Genomic DNA, 12,148 nt, shown 5'->3' with positions numbered 1-12,148 from the left:
ATTGCCTGCTCATTGACGTGATGGGGCCCAGGGGCAAAGGGTTCCCAACTTAAACATTAAAAGTTTAATGTTGAAGTTGAAGCATTATAACATTTAAAAAGGAACAAGTAATAGGTTTATTCCATGCTGAAATGAGAAGAAAGAAAACACAACGTTTCGGCTGTGGATCCTTCTTCAGGGACACCTGAAGAAGTTAGTTTGGGTTAGTTTGCAAATTTGACAGTTCTGCCCTATATACAGTAGCACTTTGTAGATTTTAAACAGTAATTCATCACACCCAGCAACCACTAGGTGGAGACACCTATAATTTATTTCCATTTGGATGGCCTTTAGATGCTGTTTGTTTTACATCCCATGGAAGAAAGTAAATTCAGGAATGTAATTGGGTAGACAGGATTGTTACATCTTGTATGCAACAAAGGTCTAGAGATAGCTGGGAGAGATGTTACACATGATGGAACAGGTAATTGTCTTTTCAAGAACTCATTCTTATTTGAACAAAAGAAACACCAAAGAAACATTGTCCAGAACTGACAGGCAGGTGAATGAGATGCATAGCGAGAAAGATTAGGATTCAATTCTCTGTGAATAAAAGTAAAGATATTGATTTGGTGCTGACAGAGTCCACAATATGGGCAGGAGTGATGATAGTGTTTCAATAGTGAGACCTTGTCAGTAGTATTTGACATCTCAGCTTTGAAGAAGACTGTGGTGCTGCCTGATTTATATACTGGTTTATATGATACTAGTGATCACCAGGATGATACTTGCTGCTTTAGAACCAATCATAGAAATTACTAAAATATGTAAGATGTAAGTGTTGTTTGTTAACATATAATTTTGTCAGTGATAAATCTAAATTCCTTAAATACTCATTTATTCTAGCTAGTGGAGTTCTGGGAAATAAACTAACTTAAATAACAGGGCTCCAATATGTCTGAAAGTAACAGATTGATAGACTCTAGTGCACTGTCACATGTATCTACTGGTGATAACTAACAGCTTCTGCACAATAGTGTTGTTATTTTAAGCTATTTTGTGTCAGATTCTTTTCTCTTTCCTTGTCTCTTTGAGTTTCAGCCTCTTCACAGCCACTTCACAGATATTACAGGAAGCAATATGAGCTATGGACATGCATGAATTTACCTGCTTTAGCATTAAAATAGTAAAAGGAACTATGATTCATGGGTTTTATTCCAGCATCACTAAGAAACGTTAGTGATAAAAATTAATGATAGAAGAACACAAGTGCAGTAGGTCCAATATAATGAAGTAAAAATAAAATAATAATCTTTTGAAATAATGTAATTTAGCTTATTATTTTCTTTTAATCAAGTATTTCAGCAGCCCAAAATTTCTCATGTTGGGTTTGCCTTTGTAAAAAATGGATTATTGTAAAGTATCGGGAAACATTATAAATGGAAGCTCAGGAGAATTTATTCCATTTCAATTAGCAAAGTGGTAAGCACTGCAGATTTTTCTTAAGTTTTGCTAGTGATGATGAAAAGCAGCAATATTTCCCCCTGGCTTACTTCTGTTTATCTTCTCTCAGTATGTTTCATGTGATTTCTTTAAACTAATACACAGCCTTTCGATGTAGATGAATGTTGTTTTTGAGGCTGGAAAACAAATGGGAGCTAATTTTAAACATTGAAGAATGAAGAACATCTCGGCAGTAATGAAAAACAATTACCCACATTATTGTTACACTGAAGCCTACTGCTTACAATTCTTCCATTCTTTCTGAGTAGGTCTTCAGACATTGCATACAACTTCCTTACTGACTACTTTGATAATTTAAACTGAATATAGTATTTATAATACTTTTAAAACCTGTATTTTATACAATCTGTTTATAGTTTATTATAAATATTGTTGTTTTCCTTGATTAAAGATGCAACTATTTATGGCAAATTACTCATTTTAAATGGGAAGAGGATTCTGAAAAGATGCCTGACTAATACTTACCTCAGGTACCCACCCTCAAGCTCTGTAAACTGTCCAGAGATTACTCTCAAAATTAATTGACACCAGGTCGGGTTTACTTTGACAAAATAAAACAAAAAATAATTTAGTCAACGTGGGGAAGCAATAACAAAGGCAAAGAAAGTATGACATTATTAGGTCAAAAGTGTAGAAGTAAGAACCATCTAACATACTGACATAATTCCATTCTGTGGTCTTCTCCAGAATAAGCAGCTGGAGAGACACAAATAGAAAGCAAAGGAAAGTTCATTTAAAAGAGAAGACAGGAGGCATTTGTTGTTGTTTTTTACACAGAGGGTTGTGGAAGTCTTTATTACGCTACCCAACCATATTACGAAAGCTGATCGCATTACTTTTTAAGAAATGGCTAGATGAGAACCTTTGTCCAATTAGCTTCTAGCAACCAAACATGCTAAATGGGCTGAAGGCCCTTCTCTCATTTATAAACTTTATGACATACAATACTGAAAGTCATACAAATCGTTTCCTATTTTCCAGCACTGGTATGCATGTATCAAAATCCGTTCTTATATTAAAAAGAGTTACATAAGTTTGGCTTATGTATCAACAAATATTAAATATAAACAAAGGATTTTCATTGTCATAATCGCTGACGTCCTTCTTAATTTGTTTTAACCTTTCCACTGCCTTCTGATAGGTCAGTGTTTGTAGGCCCCTCAGTCCACTGGAAACCAGTAAAGAGCTTTTGCTTAGCAAATGTACTTCATATCACTCAAAAGAGAAACCTTTTCCAGATATATACTGTAACTGTATTAAGACATCAGTGGAGGCTTTTGTAAACCTAGTAAAAGAAGAAACAATCTGCAAAATAATACACTAGGTGTTTCTGCAGGTTTAGAAATTTAATTTAGGTATGACGCTTGGAACAGTACCACTTACAACTCCATTTTATAGATGTACTGTAAGTAAGTCTAATGTGGTTTTAGTGTTGTAAATATTTATATCAACAGTAATTTTACTCTTCCTGAAAAGTAGCCACTCATTGTTAAATCCAAGAATCCGATATGTATTTTTTTAATCATATTGTGATTTTTTAGGTACCCCAGGCACATTAAGAGCAATTGACATCAATCTATAACAAAGAATACAGCCCTCGTTCCATATCTGACAGGGAGTGGGTGAGATAATGAATCATTCTGAGATATTAAAGACCACATAAAAGATGTCTGAAATAGAACACCCACAATGAAACCCCCTTCACCCAGATTTAAGTCAGAATGCCTGGAAATAAATGTTCCCATCTTGGTGCGGAAAGAAAGGGCAATTGTCTTAAGTAATAAGAAATTACGTTAACGATAATCAGACAAAACATAATAACCTGCAGATACTTAATGAAGAGGCTAAAAGAAATGGGGATGTAACCAAACCATAAGCAGACAACAGGCAAGGCGTCAATTCTTATAATACTTTCAGAAGTTTTGGTACTGAAGTTATAGTATCATGTGTATTAACCTGGATAAAAGCAACAAAAGAATTTCACAGGTGGGGCCCTGCTGACAACAGGATTCCTGGGAGCACAGATGACCAATTGATGTTGTGGTGGGATGGATCTAACTGCGGTAGCATGCCACAGACAGAAAGGACTATAGGAGGAAAAGAGACAAAGACTGTGATAAAATCACAACAGTTCTGCTATAATTACAGTGTCATTTTAAAACTTTACTGTTTATAAAAATGTACTGCATTACCATTTTTTCACCATTTTTAATTAATTACATTACAAAGCCTTTGTCTATTACTTCTTGGTGCTTTTTGTTGTTCGTTGTTGAAAGTTATCATTTCAAAGGATTTTCTGTTTTTACCAGTGCAGTAAATATATGCAGTAGAATTGTATTCTTTGTTGGTTCAAACTGCAGTTTAGTGATGTACAGTATGTTTTTGTATGGGATTTCAGTATAATAGTGAAATGGACTATTTATGTTGCCTTATTGGTCATATGGATCCATGAATTGTATTTTTAATTTCTTCAGGTCAGGAATTTATTTATTTACAGATTTATTTTCCTCATTTGCATTCCATGCAGCTGAAACCTGATCAACCAAAGCTTTTGCTTTTAGAAAGGACCCTAGAGGGTAAAAAAAGATTTGAGCTATGTGCAAGAATTACTATCTAATTAGAGTTAGATACCTCATGAATAAATATGTCTTGGCATTTATTAACACAAACTATTTATTAATTAATTATAAATAAAAAAGCTCATCAGTGGCTAAAATATTTATGGACTATAAACTGTAACAATGGATTAAATCATATTGTGTAAGATGCTCCAATTTATGATAAAGTGAGAGATTACAGAGAAGATTATCTGGCAATTCAATATAACATTTTCTACTAAATTACTCTTTGCCATCTGGGGGCTAATGTGTAAAAGATTAGTTTGATATCTTTTAATCTGATTTTAAATTGTATAAATATGTACCAGCTTAGTTACTGTTAATGACTGCACAATACATTTAATGATAAAAGAACTTATCCACATACAATATAAGAATCTACACTACTTTAGTAACAAATTCCTGTAAATTGTTTTGCATATGACATGAATACACTTTAATATCTGTCCCTGTGTTTGGTAAAAGAGTGTCATATAAATTTGAAGAAGAAACTGGCCACTCACTAGAATTAATTTTCCATTAATTTATTCCATAGAAATAGTGTAACCTCTGACAAAAATCCTTATAACAGGACCTACCTTGGCTGAGTGAATTCATTCTGAGCAACAGGTATTGACAGTGAGATTAATAGGGAACAACAGCTGCATGACCAACAGAGAGATTGAAGTACATTTGAGGCTATTTTTAATTTTTATATGTTTGCTTTTTTCTCTGGAAAGTTGTCAAGTTCTTAAACTGATTTCTTTCTACTGAATTGATAAGTTATTTGAAAACCTGCTATTTGAATTACTTTTGGGATTTCACTCAGAACTTTCTTCACTCAAATCTATTAATTCTTAATTATAGCATGAGGTAGAGGTGACCTATGTAAGTTTCACAGATCGCATGCATTCTCCCTGGCTTTATAGGGTTACAAACAAATCAAAGCAGCATGGTGAGTTTCTACTCAATGTAAGTATCAGCTGTTCACAGCACTTAAAAATAGTATTGAATAAAGCCATGACAAAGGCTTTGAATTTGGAGATCACTATTAATTCTCCATTCATTCATTTTCTAGCCACTTCCAATTCAGGGTCACAGAGAAGCAGGAACCTGTCCCGGCAAGAAAAGGGCACAAGACAGGGTACACCTTGGATGGGACACCAGTCCATCGCAGGGCAAACACAGACACAAACACAGACACACACTCACACCAGGAGAAATTTTTCCAGAAGCCAATTAACTTCCCAGTATGTTTTTTGGACTATGGAAGCGTTCAATGATGAGTCACAGCTTAGCATTAATTGATTTTGGTTATGAGAGTCATTCAGGAGAACACTGTGTATTGGCAACATGAAAAGATCATATAAAAATAATACTGTAACACTCATCTTTAGTTTTTGAGGAGGAAGAGTGGTAGGTACCCCATAAATGCTTTGTTAAAGTATGTAAAATAAAGAGCTATCAACTGAAGTGTTAAAGTTTTTATATACTGGAGATTTCTTTCGTGTGGAAACGTTACCGATTATTATTTTACAGAGGTATTCTTTTGTCCAGGCCACTTAGTAATTCTGTAAACTTGATTTTTTTACGAGTACAATTTAGTCATTTTTGAAATCATCCACTTTGGCATAAAAATGTGTGCAAGGAGTATGTATAAGTATGTAAGTATATAATGTGTATGTACACATTTTTCAGTGACTCCTGCCAGAGATGAACACTCACTGAGAGAATTGTAAGAAACCGTTGTTGATGAAAAACACATAACTTATGCATTCCATCCACTAGAAAGCTACTTCTTCCTGGTCAAGCATTGTGGCATTCCAGAGTATATTCCAGATGTGTAGAGAGCAATTCCATACTGAACTGTGCATACTGTACACACATGCTCCTACCCAGGGACCTTTTAATGGTGCCAATTAACCTCACCAACTTGTGTTTAGAAGGTGGGAGAGTGGGAGAGAAAAAAATAACAGATTTTTCACAGTTGATCTGTAATGTACACTGAATTATACAGAAAATCAATACGGAGCATGGATCTTTGAACATGCAGTATATGCCTTGTCAGTCATGTTAATATCCTCATGCAGTGCTGGGAGTGCTCACTAAACTAACATACTGTAGCTGAGATCACAGCCACAAAGAAGATTCTGCATTGTTTTTGCTTCCTGTTTAAGATTTGTTGGTCTCTTAATTAGAAATATTTTTCATGGAACATGTAGACGAAGCAGGATTCAGAGGAATTAGCAAAACAAGTGAAAACTTTTATAAAAGATGGATGGATATTTTACATGTGATGTAATGGTGATATTCATTGTTTTAGATAATTTAACAAACTTGTTCATTAAAGGTGATATTTCATGCAGTAACCAAACTCCAAACACAAGAATGAATAAAACAAATACAAGAACATATAAACGCACTGGCAGAAGGCATAGAATGAACAATAATGTGTTACAAATGTAAAAGTATAGATTCCTGAAGTACATACAGTATCACACCAGTCAAGCAGTAAACATTTTAGATCAGATAATCTTGTTAAAAAAGTGAAATGGCTGTACTTTCCTTAGTGAAACATCTTGCCCAAAGCAAATGTTTGTTAAAACATTGTCTTTACTTTTTGTGTTATTGTATTGTGAAGTTATCCTTTAAAAAACTTTTTAAGTAAAATTTACCTACAGTAGAATGATAAGGCTACATTCTACACATTTCTTCTTCTTAGTGTACCTTACTGGCAGTGACTAAAAAATGTCTGAAGCTGCCTGAAACAAATTAAGGAGTTTGTGCTGACTGGTTGGAAACTGGCAAAGAAATTGTGGTCAATACATCTTGGTATTACAGATTTTATGTGTGATGAGCCCTTTTTAAAGTGCATTTCCATATATTCAATAATATGGTTGGCAGGCTTTGATTAAACTTGTCTAAGCTACATAGCAAAGAAGCACAAATCAACAGCACCCCTGTCTCCTTGCCAAACTCTATAAATGCCACCAGCTATTGGGTGCCTAAAACAAAGTGCTCCGAGTCCTTGAACAAAGGGAGGTGTGCTTTGATGGATGTGCCAAAAAGCACAGAAGAAGCAGATTTTAAAAATACAGCATGAAAACTAAATGAAGTAGATTTTCTGAAGTATCTTTAAGGTTTGAAGAAAAAAAATATCTGGCAAAATTCCTGTTTTAGTCTCTTCTTTGCATTTGTAACTAATAGTAGGCAAAATGCATTTTAGCATTTAGGTGTCACCTGAAGAAGGCTCAATAGCCAAAACACTGTGTTTCTCCTTTCTATTTTTCAGTGTGGAATTAACCTTTCCTTGTTCCTTTGCAGCCAGTGCACGTTGATGCAGATCCCCACTCAAACAAAATGCATTTTACTCTACTTTTCATTAAACATTTGCTACATTTACATGACTAAATAAGTAAAGTTAAACAATGTTAAAATGCAGAATTTGGATTCCTGGTTACTCAGACATTATCAACCAATATCTAGCTTAACCTTTTTGGCAAAGCTTCTAGAACAGGCTGTTACTTCTCTGCAAATAAGCTGCCTTTTCAGTTTAGGTCCAGATCAATGCATAGTAAGAAATGGCTCTAGGCAGGGTTCCTAATGATCTGCTGATGACTGCAGGCTTTGGTTTCTTTTCTACATTCTTTTCTACCTAGTTCTCCCTTTGATACTGTTGATCTACTGTGGAAATTAGAAATTGCTGTCAATATTACTGCAACTGCTTTTTTATCATTTAAATCTCAAGTAATGGAGAACAATGTGCTCAAATTGTTGTGACATTTGGTGTACCAAATGCCCTGTTCTTGGACCAGTTCTTTTTATTATCTATGTTATGTTTGGGTCAAATAATTTGGAAGTATGGCATCACCTTTCACTTCTATGCCGATTACACCTAAACTAAACATGACTTAAATTAAGCACTACCTGCCTTGTCATGCGGCCCAGAACATGTTAAAATGAATGGTACTAATCTCTTTACATCTATAGTCTGACTCTCCTTATCTACTTCACAATCATGTCAAACTTATAAGTCAAATGATAAGTCTTCATTCCATACACTACCAGCCACCTTCCTGTTTCAAGTCTCCTAATCTAAAAGGTTCAGCTCATCAAGAAAATCAGCCAACCCAGCCAGAATGAACAGTCAAAAAATACAAACCAGTGGAAACTCTACCCAAAGAGTGGTGGGAGTTTGGAAAAATCTACCCAGCAGTGGCATTGAAGCCAATGTCCCTTGTTCAAGAAATGGCTGGATGAGATTTTTTGGATCAATTCTTTAATCACTTCTAAATGGTCTAGGTGGGCTGCATGACTTCTGCTTGTTTGTAACTATTCTTATATTCTTAATTCAAACAGAAAGGTTTAAATATCAATTGTAACTAGGGCCTCCATATGTCTCTAAGCTGAAAACCCAGGACACATTTTGTTTATTTTGCCAACTAAAAATACAAAAGAAAAAATCATCTATGAGATTTGCAGCTGCCACCTTCCTAGCTGCTAATTTAAGGCTGCTTGCTTTGGTTCCTTCATCTCTGCCACTCTCACTTTTTTTCTCGTCCGACAGCTTCTTTGTTCCTTTGTAAAGGAAGTGTCTCAACTCTACTGCAGAGCACTGGTGTGTAGTTTACTTCCGGCTCGATCCTCACACACCTACTGAAGAAAGTACTAGTTTATATAAGGAGGACCACATCTGCTGTCTATCAGGGTAGTAACTAATGGCAACAAGCCCAAACTGACAACAAGGCTTTTTGGCTTTTCATGGGAACAGCATTTTTGCTGTTTTTTTTTCCCCTATGTTCTCTCTTGCAGTTTTTTAACCTCCTTTTCATTTTCATAGCCATTTTAGTTTGAGAGGAAATTGGAAAAATACCCCACAAAATGTTGGGAGACCGGGGCAGGATTGTCTAAGCAAAAATGTGATTTATGGTTCATTCATTCATCATTCTTCTACTGTTCCTCAGAATACTTTTTCACAGTCTTTTCTTTTGTTTTTTGGATCATTTAGAAATATGAATATGCATGTACAGTACAGTATGTCTCAGGAGGACGGTGGTGAATTTTAGCATCAACCAGATTACATAACTGACTCTCGCTTCAAGTCTCCTGATTCTTTCACGGAATTGAAAAAGGAGGGGCCATCATATCATAAATGCCATTTACCCACAATAGTCAAATAAGGCTTAACTTTTATTTTCAATCACCATACTTATACACCATGCAAAATTAAGCTCATTATGTAGAGTACATCACACATCTTACACTGTACCTACAGAGGTAGCTTGCACATGACATTAGAAATGTGGTAAGAAATAAAAATAGCATAATCTTTATACTAAACTTGTTGAAACTAAAGTAAACTATTTCAATGTCAGAAAAGAGTGGACAATTAGATTCTAAATGCTCTTCCTGACACGCATACTTACTTACCCTACACATTATTTACATACCTAAAGGGCTTGTTTAAATGAGTAGCAGCAGTTGTTTGTGTATGGTGTTCTTTATTCAAGGCTGTACCCAGGGATAACAGCTGTTCAAGACCATCTGATTTTGCTGTTACAAAATGCAGCTCAATTAGTTCCCGGTTTGGATGTAATAGTGTTACAGAGTATACAGTTTTTTTCTTTCCTTACAGCAACATGTGGGCTGTCCAACTGGCTTAAACTCATAATTATCACCCATTTCGAATGCATTGTTCCTCCAGCATAAAGAGAAGACTGATATTCACTGATATTTACCCTCCAAGGAGATTCAATGCTTGAGCACTTGCTGACACACTCATAATTCATTCCATTTGAAGTGGTATATCTCAGCACACACTGCACAAGATGTCATGATATCTACCAAGCTGAGGTCAAGAGGTGTCTACTATCACAGCAGGTTGGATGCTCTCAGATATCAAATACATTTTCTTACAGACATCTGCAAATGATGACAGGGAGGCTACACATTACTTTTCCATGTTATTTTTTATGTAACTGGTTAAATTAAATCACATTTCAAGGAGCATTTTCCAAGATACTTTTATGAAATCAAGTAAACTTTAAAACATCTGTACTAAAACATGCAGTATACTGTAGGTAAAATGTGTGTACTTCTTATTTACTTAGCCTGCATCTGTTTAAAGATATAGCCAGTTAAACATTTGTGGTCGTTAGTGTGATTCTTTGTGGGATGAGAAAAGGTGAGAAGCAATAGTGAATAATTAGGAGTACACTTTGTTTCTGACTGAGCTTAAGAATAAAGAATAAAGAAAATTACTGAGAACAAAGCTACCCAAGTACATTTTGGATTTTTAGCTATCTACTTTGAGAAATGCACCTTATTTTAATATTTTTATATCCTAACAGACTATTGTCATTAAAACCAATGCTGTATGTATTACCAATATTTATTAGGTATATATTTTAGGTGAAAGAATAACAGATAACAATGAGTCTCCATCCTTGTTAACCTTCAATTCAGCACCCATTCTACACATGAAATCAGCATGTGCCTCAAATACTATTTAAAACAAAGCTTAAGTTTAAAGAACCATTACAAAGATTTTATGATGGAGTTCTAACGAAAGCTCGGGAGAAATAAAGGCAGTCAAAGTAATTCACAACTCACAGCTGCCACAACTCACTACTTTCCTGACATATTTGCTTCAGTTTCCATATACTGTATATATCTTCCTCATTTGTTTTTGCATCCATCCTAAACCCCACCTCCACCTTTGCAGCTACCCCTTGGTCACCTTTTCACCAGGCATAGGGATCCTAGCCTCCTCGTCCTATGGCTGTGTCACGATTGTAATCCTTCCTTTTAAGGGCGCTCAGGTTTTTTCAGTTGATCATGTGTACCTCCCGTCAATCCTGTCCCTCCTTATTCAAGGCTGGCGCATTGCATTGAAAGACGGACACCCGGAGGCTCACTTACCTCCAAGTGTCCCTACGTCCGTGGCTTGAGGGCATAGGCCTCCTATCGGCATCCTGACCCAGCTGAGTCTGGAGCTCAGAGCGCCTGGCCCCGTCATTCCAGTTTTATTCCCTGCACTGGATTCCGTTCCGGTTTTTATCCATGTTTAGTTTTTGTTTCGGATAGACCTCCCGGCTATGGACTTTTGGACTGCTTCCTGGTTCCCCCTTCTGGATAGTTCTGGACTTGTTCGCCTGTGCCACGCCCCCTGAGCACCGGAACACTACTGTCACACTCCCCTGTCAGTCATCCCATCCTGATCCTGTCGTGTTTACCTGTTGCCCTTCTCCAGTCGCTTCTGGATTTTACTGTCTGAATAGGTTCCAAAATACACACTACACAGGAGTCTGAACTGGCTCCCGTTACAAGCTGGAAGGTTAGCCCTTAGTCAGTTGGGTAGAACCAAAGTTTTCAGAAAATTTAATAAACAATTCTACTGTCACACAATCTTTAGCTACTGTCATTCTTGTATTTAGTTCATCTTTGAAATAGTTGCTCTGTAGAGCGCAACTTTGTAGAATGCCTTTGCAACGCAACAGTAAATGGCAACAGGATTGGCACAGGTCTTGCTTCAGACTGTCATTGTCAGACTGTCAAAAAATCAGACTGTCAAAATCACAGAAGTCTGATTGAAAATGGTTATTTTAATCTATGTTTTGATTTATGGATGTAAAAAGGTATCAAGTATTATAGCAGCTACATAAAAAACAGAATTTTGTAAAGGTTCCATAGTCAAATAACAGACTGCAATTAGACTATAAATTCATGCATGATACAGCTGGCACTGAGTTTAGGATAATTAACTACTCACATTTTAAGCTCTGTCATGTTTGCCATCTGAAGTCTTAAGGTTATAGCTTCAGTCTTACTTAAAATGTATGTACTACATGAGCATATGTGCTGTTTACCAGAACTGGAGCTGTACCATTTTCATTATTATCAATGTTAGAGATCCGCAGCATACAGATGGATGAACAGGAGGCTCACAGTTTCAATTCTGACACCAATGTAACATTTGTGATCCCAGAAGCAGTATGAACCATTTGTAAAGAGTGGCAAACAGCGCTTTGGCTTAAACCTTTTATACC

At 35.9% G+C, this 12,148-nt stretch overlaps 1 long non-coding RNA gene across 1 annotated transcript; it reads right to left on the bottom strand.

Moving 5' to 3' along the window:
• Positions 1-1,968: 1,968 nt before the first annotated feature.
• LOC138239185 (uncharacterized) lies at positions 1,969-11,175 on the bottom strand. Its single transcript, XR_011189634.1, has 3 exons — positions 11,022-11,175; positions 2,160-2,199; positions 1,969-2,044 (listed from the first exon to the last, which is right to left on the bottom strand). It is a non-coding gene; the product is annotated as an uncharacterized lncRNA (long non-coding RNA).
• Between the last annotated feature and the right edge of the window lie 973 nt (positions 11,176-12,148).

This window comes from Lepisosteus oculatus, chromosome 5 (assembly GCF_040954835.1).
Source record: "Lepisosteus oculatus isolate fLepOcu1 chromosome 5, fLepOcu1.hap2, whole genome shotgun sequence".
NCBI lineage: Eukaryota > Metazoa > Chordata > Actinopteri > Semionotiformes > Lepisosteidae > Lepisosteus > Lepisosteus oculatus.
This window is presented reverse-complemented; position numbering and strand designations above follow the sequence as displayed.